Source organism: Leucoraja erinacea, chromosome 11, assembly GCF_028641065.1.
Source record: "Leucoraja erinacea ecotype New England chromosome 11, Leri_hhj_1, whole genome shotgun sequence".
In the NCBI taxonomy this organism is placed as follows: Eukaryota; Metazoa; Chordata; class Chondrichthyes; order Rajiformes; family Rajidae; genus Leucoraja; species Leucoraja erinaceus.
Window position 1 is genome coordinate 36,998,305 of NC_073387.1, and position 14,642 is coordinate 37,012,946.

A 14,642-nucleotide genomic window follows, 5' to 3' on the forward strand; every position below is an offset into this window, starting at 1 on the left:
AGCTAATGGAATGTTGGCCTTCATTACAAGAGGATTTCAGTATAGGAGCAAAGAGATTCTTCTGCAGTTGTATAGGGCTCTGGTGAGACCACATCTGGCGTATTGTGTACAGTTTTGGTCTCCTAATTTGAGGAAGGACATCCTTGTGATTGAGGCAGTGCAGCATAGGTTCACGAGATTGATCCCTGGGATGGCAGGACTGTCATATGAGGAAAGATTGAAAAGACTAGGCTTGTATTCACTGGAGTTTAGAAGGATGAGGGGTTCATATAAAAACATATAAAATTATAAAAGGACTGGCAAGCTAGATGTAGGAAAAATGTTTCCAATGTTGGTCGGTCCAGACCAGGGTCCACAGTCTTTGAATAAAGGGGAGGTCATTTAAGACTGAGGTGTGAAAAATCTTTTTCACCCAGAGAGTTGTGAATTTATGGAATTCCCCGCCAAGGAGGCCAAGTCACTGGATGGATTTAAGAGAGAGTTAGATAGAGCTTTAGGGGCTAGTGGAGTCAAGGGATATGGGGAGAAGGCAGGCACGGGTTATTTATAGGGGACGATCAGCCATGATCACAATGAATGGCGGTGCTGGCTTGCAGGGCCGAATGGCCTCCTCCTGCACCTATTTTCTATATTTCTATGAATGGGTGACGTTTTGGGCCAAGTACCTCTGAAGAAGGGTCTGAACCCAAAAATGGCACCCATTTGAGTGAGGAAATGATTATTTCAGATATCTTCAACTTAGAGATTATGTAAAATCGAATTCTGAAAATTTTCGAATTAGAAACTCAGAAATTCTTGATGAATGTTGGAACAAACATCCTAATACAGAAAAATTAATATCTATTAATATTATATATATATAATATCTTATTAGACAGTGACATTCCTTCGACGGACTTACACAGACAATCATGGGAAAAATAATTAAATCAAGTAATAACGAAAGACACTTGGGAAGAAAGTTTACAACACATACATCAGTGTTCACTAAACGCCAGACATTCTCTAATACAATTTAAAGTAATACATAGGTTACATTACTCAAAAACAAAATTACATAAAATTTTTCAACATATCTCACCTATATGTGATAAATGTCAACATTTAGAAGCTACGTTATCGCATATGTTTGCAAACTGTACAAAAATTAATTAATTCTGGGTAAATATTTTTAGTATAATATCCAAAGTAACCAACACACAATTGGAACCAAATCCAAAATTAATAATACTCGGAATATTAGAATTAAATCAAACATTTAGAATAACACAAAGAAACTTTATTGATTATAGTTTAATAACAGGAAAAAAATTAATCCTAAAATTTTGGAAAGGCCCTACGGCCCCCACAATCAAAATGTGGATTATAGAAATGACGGAGACCTTAAACATGGAAAGAATTAGATTTTCCCTGTTGGACAAACAGGAATTATTCGTTGGAACATGGTCTCCTTTTATTGATTACTTAAAGGGCCAGAATAGTTCAGCACAGGAACCTGACTAGCACTCGGGCCAAAGATTGGATGAAATGCTACACTCTGAAATGTACGAACATATCTCGAACTATGTTTTTTTAGTTTTAACAAATTTTTCCATTCTTTTTTAACTACCTCTTTCCCCCTTTTTTTTTTTTTTTTGGTGTTTGTTTTATTTTTTCTTTTTCTTTCTTTTCTTCCTCTACTTCATCTATCTCTTTAGTTCTATCTAGATTTTTTTAAAAAATGAAGAAAAAGGTAAAAAGTATTGGAGACAATGTAATAATAACTGACAATATTATCAATTTAAAAATGTAAGACAGTAATGATGTAATAGATTATGTACCTATCTCCAATAAAAAATATTTTCAAAAAAAAAATAAAAAAAAATGGCACCCATTCCTTCTATCCAGTGATGCTGCCTGTCCCGCTGAGTTACTCCACATTTTGTGTCTATCTTCGGTTTAAACCTGAATCTGCAGTTCCTTCCCACAATTTATTTTCCATGGATGATACCTGACTCATTGTGTTATCCAACATTTTTTCACATCTGTATTTCCTTGTTTCTACATCAATGGGACACGTTTCTGACAGCTGATCAGGACACTGTGTGTGATGTTTGTGATGTAAACCCATAGTCCCTTTCAGAGTGGAACATATTCAAAATAAGCAGGTATTCAAAAACTTCAGCTTATAACTATGCTTAGAGCCCACTTACTTTCTTCTCTTGGCCAGGTTGTGGCACTGTTTAATGTTAACTAGACTAAGTGGGACCCGTTGGGTCCCATATTCACACGGGAGGGCTGGTCCCCCAATGCAGTATGGGTACTGTGGGCTGAAGGGACTGGTTAGTATGGACATTGTGGGCCAAATGGATTCTTGAGGTGGCACCTCAGTCACTCAAGCCTGATGTGCTGGCAGCTCACTAACGGCTGGTGGACTAACAGTTGACTCACGGCTATTCTCTGAAATTCCACTTCAAGCAGGGTGTAAGGCAACCAAATTCAAATGCAGTTTCTTACCACTTCAAGCAGGGTGCAAGGCCACCAAATTCAGGTGTAGTTTCATGCCACTTCAAGCAGGGCGCAAAGCCACCAAATTCAAGTGCAGTTTCATGTCAATTCAAGCAAGGTTCAACAGCCATTTTTTTTACTGTGCAGCTTTTCAAAGCAGTTACCACCACCAACAACAGCCATCTTTTTTGCAGTGCAGCCTTTCAAAGCAGTTACCACCACTAATAGCCATTTTTTTTGCAGTGCAGCCTTTTAAAGCAGTTACCACCACCAACAACAGCCATTTTTTGCAGTGCAGCCTTTGAAAGCAGTTACCACCACCAACAACAGCAATTTTTTGCAGTGCAGCCTTTGAAAGCAGTTACCACCACCAACAAAAGCATTTTTTTTTTACAGTGCAGCCTTTCAAAGCAGTTACCACCACCAACAACAGCCAGTTTTTTTTTTGCAGTGCAGTGACACTTTATGGAACCATTTTAGAATCAATAGACACTTTATGGAACCATTTTAGAACCAATAGAGACACTTTATGGAACCATTTTAGAACCAATAGAGACACTTTATGGAACCATTTTAGAACCAATAGAGACACCTCTTGCAAGCATTTTAGAACCAATAGACATTTTTTGCAAGCATTTTTGAACCAATAGACACTTTTTGCAAGCATGTTAGAACCAATAGACACTTTTGCAAGCATGTTAGAATCAATAGAGACACTTTTTGCAAGCATTTTAAAACCAATAGAGACACTTTTCGCAAGCATTTTAGAACCAATAGAGACACTTTTTGCAAGCATTTTAGAACTACATTAAGAGCACTCACAGTTGAGTAGACATGTGTTCAGTGTTATTCACAGCTCAGAGAGACATGACCCTCAGGCTTCCTCCATCTTGCAGAGACTGAGTGAGGCACATCATTTCCGGATTTTATAGTCCTCCCCCCTCCCACCAACAGGGGCAGCAGAGAAAATGAAAATTAAAAAAAAAACATTAATATCTCTCTGATTTTTCATCGATGGGAAAAATCCTCCAGTCCCGAAAGGTGGAGGGGGGCTCTGAGCGGCGGCCAAAAATGACAGCTGTAGGTGGTGGCGTTCTCTTGGAAATCACAGCACAGTGGTCCAAAAGCAGTCAAGATCGGACTTTTAGTAATATAGACTAGACTAAGTGGGACCCGCAGGGTCCCATGTTCACACGGGAGGGCTGGTCCCCCGACGCAATATTCCACTTCTCCACCAATTACAATATTAGTGGCCTGTGGGGGGTCTTTCTGGAGTGTTGGTATGGGTTCTTGGGGTGGCAGCTCAGTCCCTCAAGCCAGATCTGCTGGCAGCTCACTCACGGCTTGTGGGCTGGCAGTTGACTCATGACTATTCCTTGAAATTCCATTTCAAGCAGGGTGCAAGGTCACCAAATTCAAATCCATGTTCCTACCATTTCAAGCAGGGCCCAAGGCCACCAAATTCAAGTACAGTTTATTACCACTATGAGCAGGATGCAAGCCACCATTTGCAGTAAGTAGTGCCTATCAACTTCAAGCCAAATCACCCAAGCCACCATTTGCAGTAAGTAGTGCCTTACAACTTCATGCCACAATTTGCAGTAAGCAGTGCCAGTCAACTTCAAGCCAATGCACCCTATGCCACCATTTGCAGTAAGTAGTGTTTTTCAACTTAAAGCCATAGTACCCAAGCCAACATTTGCAGTAAGTAACGCCTTTCAACTTCAAGCAAAACACCCAAGCCACCATTTGCAGTAAGTAGTGCCTTTCAACTTCAAGCCAAAACACCCACGCCACGACTTGCAGTAAGTAGTGCCTTTCAACTTCAAGCCAAAGCTCCCTAACCACCATTTGCAGTAAGTACTGACTTTCAACTTCAAACCAAAGCACCCAAGCCACCATTTGCAGTAAGCAGTGCCTTTCAACTTCAAGCCAAAGCTCCCTAACCACCATTTGCAGTAAGTACTGACTTTCAACTTCAAACCAAAGCACCCAAGCCACCATTTGCAGTAAGTAGTGCCTTTCAACTTCAAGCCAAAGCACTCAAGCCACCATTTGCAGTAAGTAGTGCCTTTCAACTTCAAGCCAAAGCACCCAAACAACCATTTGCAGGCAGTGCCTTTTTACTTCAAACAAACCATATTTTCATTTTCAAACCACATTAAGGGGACTCACAGTTGTGTAGACATTTGTTCAGTGATAGTCAGAGCTCAGAGAGACGTGACTGTTGGCTTCATCCATCTTGCAGAGACTGAATGAGGCACACCACTTCCTGGCTTTATAGTCCCTCCCCCTCCCTCCAGCAGGGGCAGCAGAGAGAAAGCAACCAAGCCACCATTTGCAGTAAGTAGTGCCTTTCAACTTCAAGCCAAAGCTCCCAAGCCACCATATGCAGTAAGTAGTGCCTTTCAACTTCAAACCAAAGCTCCCAAGCCACCATTTGCAGTAAGTAGTGCCTTTCAACTTCAAGCCAAAGCACCCAAGCCACAATTTGCAGTACGTAGTGCCTTTCAACTTCATGTAAGTAGTGCCTTTCAACTTCAAGCCAAAGCACCCAAGCCACCATTTGCAGTAAGTAGTGCCTTTCAACTTCAAGCCAAAGCTCCCAAGCCACCATTTGCAGTAAGTAGTGCCTTTCAAATTCATGCCAAAGCACCCATGCCACTATTTGCAGTAAGTAGTGCCTTTCAACTTCAAGCCAAAGCTCCCAAGCCACCATTTGCAGTAAGTAGTGCCTTTCAACTTCAAGCCAAAGCTCCCGCCACCATTTGCAGTAAGTAGTGCCTTTCAACTTCAAACCAAAGCTCCCAACACCATTTTCAGTAAGTAATGCCTTTCAACTTCAAGCCAAAGCATCCAAACAACCATTTGCAGGCAGTGCCTTTTTAGTTCAAACAAACCATGTTTTCATTTTTCAATCCACATTTGTTCAGTGTTATTCAGAGCCCAGAGAGACATGACACTTGGCTTCATCCATCTTGCAGAGACTGAGTGAGGCTCACCACTTCCTGGTTTTATAGTCCCTCCCCCTCCCTCCAGCAGGGGCAGCAGAGAGAATGGTGATTTTAAAAAAAAAACATTAATAACTCTCTGATTTTTCTTCGATGGGAAATATCCTCCGCACCCATAAGGCGGAGTGGGGCTCTGAGCGAGGTGGCCAAAAATGACGGCTATAGGTGGCGGCGTTCTGTCGGAAATCGCAGCACAGTGGGCCAAAAGCGGTCAAGATCAGACTTTTAGTAATATAGATGTATACATGCATAATATGGGAAATAAAGTTATTTTCAACCACTAAACCAGTAAACTATGAGAATCATACAAGCCTAAAGATTGAATATCACCTTTTTTGGTGATTCAGTCTTGCTGCAAATAAAAAGTAATCTTGGCCCAAAAGGTTTTGGAAACAGCATTAGAATGGTTTAGTATTGGGATTGGTATTGATTTGTTATTTTCATATGCGCGAGGTACAGTGAAAATCTTTGTGTGCAACCCAGGCAAATTATACCATATATGAGTACAATCAAACCAAGCACAAGTACAAAGGTAGTGCAAAAAGAGAAAGAAAATATAGTGCACAATAAAATGTTGCAGCTACAGAGAAAGTGCAGACAGAAAAAGCACGAGGGTGCAACAAGATAGATTGGAAGATTGGGACTACATACTGAGCTAATGAAAGATCTGTACAATAGTCTGATAACAGCAGGGGAAAAGTTATTCTTGAATGTGGTGGCATTTTGAGCTTCTTTCTTTTGAGCTTCTGCCTGACGGGAGAGGGGATAATAGAGAATGACGGGTGTAATTTTGCCTGGATTATGTTGACTGCTTTCCCAAGGCAGCATGGAGTCATTAGGGGACATGCAGGTTTGTATTATGGACCTGGCTGCATCCACAACTCTCTTCAATTTCTTGTCACCTTAGGGCAGAGCATATGCCAAACCAAGTTGTGATGCAAAATCAAAGAACTGCAGATGCTGGTTAATACATAAAAGGACACCAAGTGCTGGAGTAACTCAGCAAGTCAGGCAGCATCTCCGGAGAACATGGGTAGGTGGCATTTTGGGTCGAGACCCTTCTTTAGACTGAACCCTGAGATCTGTCTGAAGAAGGGTCTGGACCTACAACGTAGTCTGAAGAAGGGTCTCGACTGGAAATGTTGCCCATTCCTTCTCTCCAGAGATGCTGCCTCACGCGCTGAGTTACTCCAGCATTTTATGTCAACTAACCATGTTGTTCAGAGATGGTTTTTATGGTGCATCTGCAAAAATTGGTAATTGAAAATAGGTATGTTGAATTTCTTTAGTTCCCTGAGGAAGTAGAGGCATTGATACTGCTTTCTTAAGCATATCATCAATGTGGTTGAATGAGGACAAATTGTTGGTAATATTTATGGCTGGAAACTTGAAGCTCTTGACTATCTACACTTCAGTACCATTGGTGCTAACTGGGGAGTGTTCTCCACCCCACTTCCTGAAGCCAGTGACTAAGTCCTTTATTTTGCCAACCGTTGCAAATAGAAACATGCACTGCACCAAGATAAGCACACTTCTCAGCAGGACAGCATTCAATTATTCAATTAAAAATAGCTGCCAATGCTTCACTGTAAGTATAACAGAGAAAGAAAATAGAGTGCATAAACAGAGAGAAATATATAGACAGACAGACAGACGGACGGACGGACGGACAGACGGACAGACGGACGGGCAGATGGACGGGCAGACGGAGAGGCCGACGGACAGGCAGGCAGGCAGACAGGCAGACAAAGACAGACTGACTGACAGACAGACAGACAGACGGACAGACAGACGGACATGCAGACGTACATGCAGACGGACAGGCAGACGGACAGGCAGACGGACAAGCGGACGGACATGCAGACGGACATGCAGACGGACATGCAGACGGACAGGCAGACGGACAGGCAGACGGACAGGCAGACGGACAGGCGGACGGACAGGCGGACAGACAGGCAGGCGGGCAGGCGGGCGGGCGGGCAGGCGGACAGACAGATAGATAATTCAGGAGGCAGATAGACGCAAAATACTGTAGTAACTCAACGGGTCTGGCAACATCTCTGGGGAAAAGGGATAGATGACGTTTCTGGTCAAGACTTTTCTTCAGAACAGATCTCATAAACTGAGGATGTAATCCCAATTTCCCAATCAGAAGAAAGGTCTGTACATGAAACATCACCTATTCCTTTTCTCCAGAGGTGCTGCCTGGCCCGCTGTTACTCCATTTATTTTGTGCTTATCCTTCCTTATGAGAATGATGGTCCATGCAAAGGCATCATCTCACCCTGATCTTAACAGTATGCCATTTACCTTAAATAAAGCCAATGGTCTTTTAAGGAACCAAGTCTCTGCATCTTCATTATCTTAACTGTTCAGAAACACGTTATGTTTTATACACAAAGTCATAGTTATCATATCTGATGATTTTTACCAATTTCCTGTTTGTATGGTCTAAGAATGAAACGGTTTGCAGTACCTTTCATGATAATGTAATTTAAAATTCTCTCTTTCGTACTTTTTCAAATTTTGTTCCTTCTTTGCTGATTTTAAAACAGTCCCTAATCTTTAGGCATGTTACATATTTACGACGCACTGGAGCCACATTTGCACCATTTATAGTGAAGTTCCATTACTTGCAATAACGTGCAATAAATAAAAATTATGAATTGTTTATTTTATTTCCATTGCTGATCTACAATCATAATTTAGAATTTAAAATTTCAATCTATTTGGGTCATCCTGCTCCTCATTTTCCTTACTTAAATTGGTTTACAGTTGAGATTCTAGGCTTGGTCTCAAATATAAAATTCAGCTCTGCTATGATCTCCATTCTTTAGCAAACTCTTCATGATTCTATTATCATTTGCTTCCATCAATGGACGCAGCACTGGATCTAGAAACATCTATTCTTTAGTTGGATTCCCAACACTGCATTTAAAAACAAATGTCTCAAACTGAGTTTATGAATGCATCCTCCAAGATAGTTTTGCCATTTTGTTTTTATCCAAGAATAAAGTTTCCCAATAAAGTAATCCAACTAAAGATTAGATTTTGTTACCCTTGTTATATATTCAGACTTAGATAGGAATGTGTCTCCTGGGAAATCCTTGGGAGGTACAACCTCAATTAGCTGTAATCTCCCTCCCATATCTCTATCCCATGGCAATCTCTCATATAATCCCCTATACGTGGGAGTCTTCCTATTTTTCCTCATCTTCTTCCTTCTGGTTTTGACAAAGGTCTAGTGGGTTCACAACAAAAATATTTGATTATTTGGGGTAAATGAGGGCTTCACCTCAGAAATGATTAACTATGTCCCAAAACAATTGCTACTCTACTATTCACTGTGCCAACTGACTCCATAACAAACCTGGAAATAATTGAATAGTGTTAGGGTTGGGCTTATACCTAGTATTCAGACCTAATTTATTCTGCATGGTGCAAATACTGTGATAACAGTACATGCAAATTCATGTCACAGGATATGTGTCAATTGCATAATGACACCCTCCAACGGGGTCCCACTACTGGCCACATCTTCCCATCTCCACCCCTTTCTGCTTTCCGCAGAGACCGTTCCCTCCGCAACTCCCTGGACAACACGTCCCATCCCACTCAAACCACACCCTTCCCAGATATTTTCCCCTGCAACCGCAGGAGATGCAACACCTGTTCCTTTACTCCCTTCCTTGACTCCATCCAAGAACCCTGTCGGACTTTTCAGGTGAGGCAGAGGTTTACTTGCACCTCCTCCAACCTCATCTACTGTATCCGCTGTTCCAGGTGTCAACTTCTGTACATCAGCGAGACCAAGCACAGGCTCGGTAACCATTTCGCTGAACTCAGTCATTTTGCTCAGTCTGCCTTAACCTACCTGATCTCCTGGTTGCTCAGTACTTTAACTCCCCATCCCATTCCCAATCTGACCTTTCTGTCCTGGGCCTCCTCCATTGTCAGAGTGTGGCCCAGAACAAATAGGAGGAACAGCACCTCATATTTTGTTTGGGCAGCTTTACCCCAGAGGTGTGAACATTGACCTCTAACTTCAAATAGCCCTTGCTTTCCCTCTGTCTCCGTCCCTCCTTCTTCCCAGTTTTCCCACCAGTCTTACTGCCTCTGACTACATTCTATCTCCGCCCCGCCCACTGCCCTGACATCAGTCTGAAGAAGGGTCTCGACTTCTCTCCAGAGATGCTGCCTGTCCCGCTGAGTTACTCCTGCATTTTGTGTCTACCCTCCAGCATCTCCTCTTCTTGAGTTTCAATGCTAGAGATATTTATGACTCACATAAGGACAGCACACTGGTACAGCTGGTACTGTTGCTCGCTCACAGCTCCAAAGACCCAGGTTCGATCCTGACCATGGGTGTTGCACGTTCGCCCTGTGATTGCATGTGTTTCACCCGTTACCCTCCGTAAAATTAACCTTAATGTGTAGGATGAGAATGTGGGATAAGACAGAACTAGTATGAACGGGTGATCAATGGTCATCGTGGACTCAGTGGGCCAAAGGTTCTGTTTCCATGCTGTATTTCTAAACTAAAGTAAACTAAATTAAACATGCACAGAACCAAATGATTGAATGTTTGATTATCCTCAAATTCATGAGCTCATTTCAAGATTAAATTTATGTTCCCGTTTAACCATGTAACATTTTAAAAGTCACATACTTTATAATTTAATTCTTAGGTTATAACCTTTCAAAATAAATTAATGATCAACATGAATGAAGGTGCTCTTGGAGAAAGCAAATTCTTCCAATTTTATGGGACGGTTCTTATTGTAATGCTGCCCCAGTTCATTTACCCTGTGACGTCCTTCCCTCCATCCCAGAATAATTCTGGATCCCTTCTATGAAAGTCCTGTGCCTAACACATCAATCAATACACATCGTTATACTCAATGTCAGAGAAGCAAGTGTGAATGTGAGTGATGATGAAGAAGATTCAAATCGGGTGCGAGCAAATGAAGATAAATGGAATGCGTGGGCAATAAAATAGTAAGATTAAACGAGAACTTACCAGTTTGAAGTTTGATCTGTATTTTATGAGGAGGAACGTTGAGGGAATATGTGAAGAACCCGCTTCCAACGCATGCGTGTCATTCTTCAAAGCAGCGGTGTGAGGTCACAGGAACCTATAATGACCTAACATAGTAAGATTATCAAAGAGATACCAGTTTTTGATATGATCATAAGAGGGTGGGAGCGGAGGGCACGTATTCCCTCAACGTTCCTCCTCATAAAATACAGATCAAACTTCAAACTGGTAAGTTCTCGTTTAATCTTACTATTTTACTTCGGAGTCACGTGAGTGACTACGTGAAGATTTCAAAGCTCTGTGACCTCATGCCGTGGAACGAGTCCATGCTTCACAACTGCCTTGGGTATTGGGAGAGAGCATCATTAGTAATTTTAAAACACACTTATACAAAGAGTTGTGTGGTATAACGAAAAAATATATACATTTTTTTAATTGAAAATCATAGCCCTGTAACCTTTCGGGCAAATTATATTGTTGAACGTAAAATGGTTTCCGAACACGATGATGGCTCCAAAAAACTGGTTTATTATAAAACCTTTGGAAAGTCCTTTCGGATGACCATCCTGCCATTCTGAGGATTTGGTCTGTGGGTACCTCTAGAATTTTTGCTGCGGATGTTGCTGCAGCCCTGGTGGAATGAGAGTTAAAAACATTAGTGTCTATTCCTGCCATCTTTAGGACATATTTGAGCCACCTTGATATAGTTTGGGTCGTGACCCTTTTGTGCGGTTTCTTGTAAGAGATTAACAACGCCATTCTCTGACCTCGAATGCTCTTAGTATATTCTATGTATAGTTGGATGTGTCTTGCTATACACAGTCGTTCGTCATATGGGTATACCATAAATTCAAACACTTGACCCGATGAACCTGGTCTGTTTTCTTTTATTAAATCCTGTATGACAAACACCAGTTTCTCGGGTGAGATGATCAGGGAGTCCAGGCTCAGTTTGCTTAATGACTGGACTCGTTGTGCGGTAACTAACGCCATGAGCATAACCATCTTCATGGTCCGTTACTGAAGTGACAATGCTGTTATGGGCGACCAGCTCCTCAGCATGTTTAGAACGACACCCACCTCCCAGATTTTGGAGTACCTGGTTTTAGGGGGATTTGCATTGAATATGCCCCTCATGAGTTTTGTTACCAGGGGGTGTGTTCCCACCGTGTGCCGCTCCGTTCCTTGTGATAGGTAATTGGAGAGTGCACTTCTGGCACTATTGATGGCACTGTAGCTCCATCGATTATCATAATGGAGGCTTGTTAAAATTCCAATACGGCCAGAATGTTCTTGGCCTTTTGGTCGAGGTTGTTGTCCAAGCAGTATATGCCCCATTTCTTGATGTGTCCAAGGTACTGCTTCCGTGTTGACAGTCTTTGTGCAGATGAGATGAGATTCATCGTCCTGTCTGACAGCCCCATGCCGTGTAGTGGGTCTTTCAGACTCTACAAATCAACAAATCCATAGTCTTATGGCATGGATGACTGCCCCCAGTCACTGGATGAATTAATAAATTTGGCTATGTTCATGAGGGAACATGGTTCTAACACCATCCCCTGTATGACCGAATACCATGATTGAGTAGGCCAGTCGGGTACTATGAGAATCCCAGACGCCGAGTCTTGTTGAATTTTTTCCCTAGTACCCCATTGATGAGGCAGAACGGGGGAAAATACATCACCCTATGGCTTTGTTTACGTAACAATGCCAAGCTGGTTTTAGAATTTTAGTAAATAATATTGGGGCTGATGTTTGCCCCTTTGGTAAGCTCTATATTGCCAAAGTTCCCCCCCATCCAGTTAAATTTCAAATACCGTCTGTGATCCCCTCTGATGGGTATTGTATAGTATGCATCTTTTGAGTCAATGCCTGCCATATAGAAAACCCAGCTGACACTAATTCTTTATCAGTAATAAGAGTATCCATCTTAAAATGAACATATTGAACGAATGTGTTTAGGGTTGAAAGGTCAATGATAATCCTGCAACCCCCATCTATTTTATTTTTAATAAATATGTTTGATACAAATTCTAATGTTCCATGAAAAGTATGCTCAATCACACCTTTTGTGTACAATTTTTGTAGCACCATGTGGGCTTTAGATTGTTTGGTTTATGTAAGGACAAAATGCCATTCTGGTGTATGTTGTACTGGGGTTATTGGGATAAGTAAATTCTATCAGATAACCCTGAATACTGCTGAGATTATATGAGTCTGTAGTGATTTTACACCATACATAACTGTAGTGTTGCAACCTCCCCTCCCCCACCGTCGTGGGTCCGTTTTTTACAGAAGAACCACACCCACCTACCTCCATGGTTACCGGTGGTTGTGTTATTTCCTTGGTTTTTTGAAAAGGGGGTTCTGGTTTGATATCTCTTGTTCGGGGTTGTGTGGGAGGTTGAGGCTTCCGCATCTTCCAGGGTGGCCGTCCCTGGCCATACCCTAAAAAGGCTGCTGCGGGTTATATTGATTTCTGGCACTGCCACTGGTATGAGCCACATTTTTATGGCCTTGCATGTGGCTGGTATCGTGCTCCAAAATAGGCCCTTGCGCTGGCCTTGATGAGCCCCAGTGTCTTGGCTTCGTCCACACATGGTTCTTTGTTTGCAAATGGTAGCATTTTAGGGGTCCAGTGCTGGCTGAATGGCAGCCTTCCACATGTAGTTCAGCTCATATTGCATATTACTAAAACAGAGCTAGTGCGTCTTGATGGTCTTTGGTTACCTCTGTTTAGTCCAGGGTGCGGGTGTATGCTGTGATCCCTTCCGTCAATCCCTTTAATGTTTTCTGGATCTTGAGGTCCTGGTTCCTGATGTTCCTCCCCATATGCTGCCAAATGCATTGGTTTACACTGGGCACCTGTAATGCCTCACCGTTGCCAGGTGGCAGATGTCTGGCCAGTCTCTGTAAATATTTCTTGTTGGAGTTTGTGGCCAGACATATAGTTAATACTATTGCCATCCTGGATCCAAGTCTACCCCTGTTTGACTTGGTTTAAAGTAATCAGCCACCATGTCCAGCAGAGTCCCTGCTGTGTTAGGATCATGGGACGCTGTATTACCAGGCTCTGGCCCATCAGGGTCCTGCCTACTCTTTTTTATAGAGTTAGAGATCTCTAGGGGTCCCGCACGGAGTACCCATGTGGGGCTTACCTCCTGCCCACTGTGGCTAGTCTCCACATCCATGTGACTGCTACTGTGAAGGAGCTCCTTTTTTCCCCCGCTGTTTCCGTCCCCCGTACACACGGGCACTGGTTTGCAGGTTTTCCTCGCCCTACCGCTGTCCGCACCGGTCTTGTATGTAGGTCCACCTCTCCACACGGTCCCGGTACTCACAGGCACCTGTGCTGGCTGCTGTCATGCTGCAGCCACTCGTACCGGCTTCCTCCAGCGTGGTCTAGCGGGTCCACGCCGTCTCCGTACTTCCAGCGCCATGGACCCATCTAATACTTTAACCAAAGGATTAATAAACATATTTTTATGAAAAAACATAGAAATTAGGTGCAGGAGCAGGCCATTCAGCCCCTCGAGCCTGCACCGCCACTCAATTCAATGGGGTCCGTGGGGTTGTACCCGATTCGTCGGGATTTTGCTGTGTGGCCGGTCAAAACCGGCTCCAATGCTCTCAGCACTCCTGGCTGCTCGTTTATCTCAGACCGCTGGGACCGACCCCGGTACTCACGGTACTGGTCCCTCGCGGTCGTTGCAGCCGGTCAACCCCACTACAATGCCCTCAGTTCTGGGCACTCCTGCTTATATGGTCCCTAGATAAGGGACGTATCAGATATTAAAACTGATAAGAAACAGATACTACACTTGGTCTTAGCCAAAAGGCCAAGAAGCGATCTCTGTAACTAAAAACCCGCTGGGACCGACCCCGGTACTCACGGTATACATGGTAAATGGTAGGGAATTGAAGAATACAGTTGAACAGAGGGATCTGGGTATAACCGTGCATAGTTCCTTGAAGGTGGAATCTCATATAGATAGGGTGGTAAAGAAAGCTTTTGGTATGCTAGCCTTTATAAATCAGAGCATTGAGTATAGAAGCTGGGATGTAATGTTAAAATTGTACAAGGCATTGGTGAGACCAAATCTGGA

At 42.8% G+C, this 14,642-nt stretch overlaps 1 pseudogene; it reads right to left on the reverse strand.

The window, feature by feature from the left end:
- Positions 1-14,282: 14,282 nt before the first annotated feature.
- LOC129701905 (U2 spliceosomal RNA) lies at positions 14,283-14,387 on the reverse strand (annotated as a pseudogene).
- Positions 14,388-14,642: the final 255 nt, after the last annotated feature.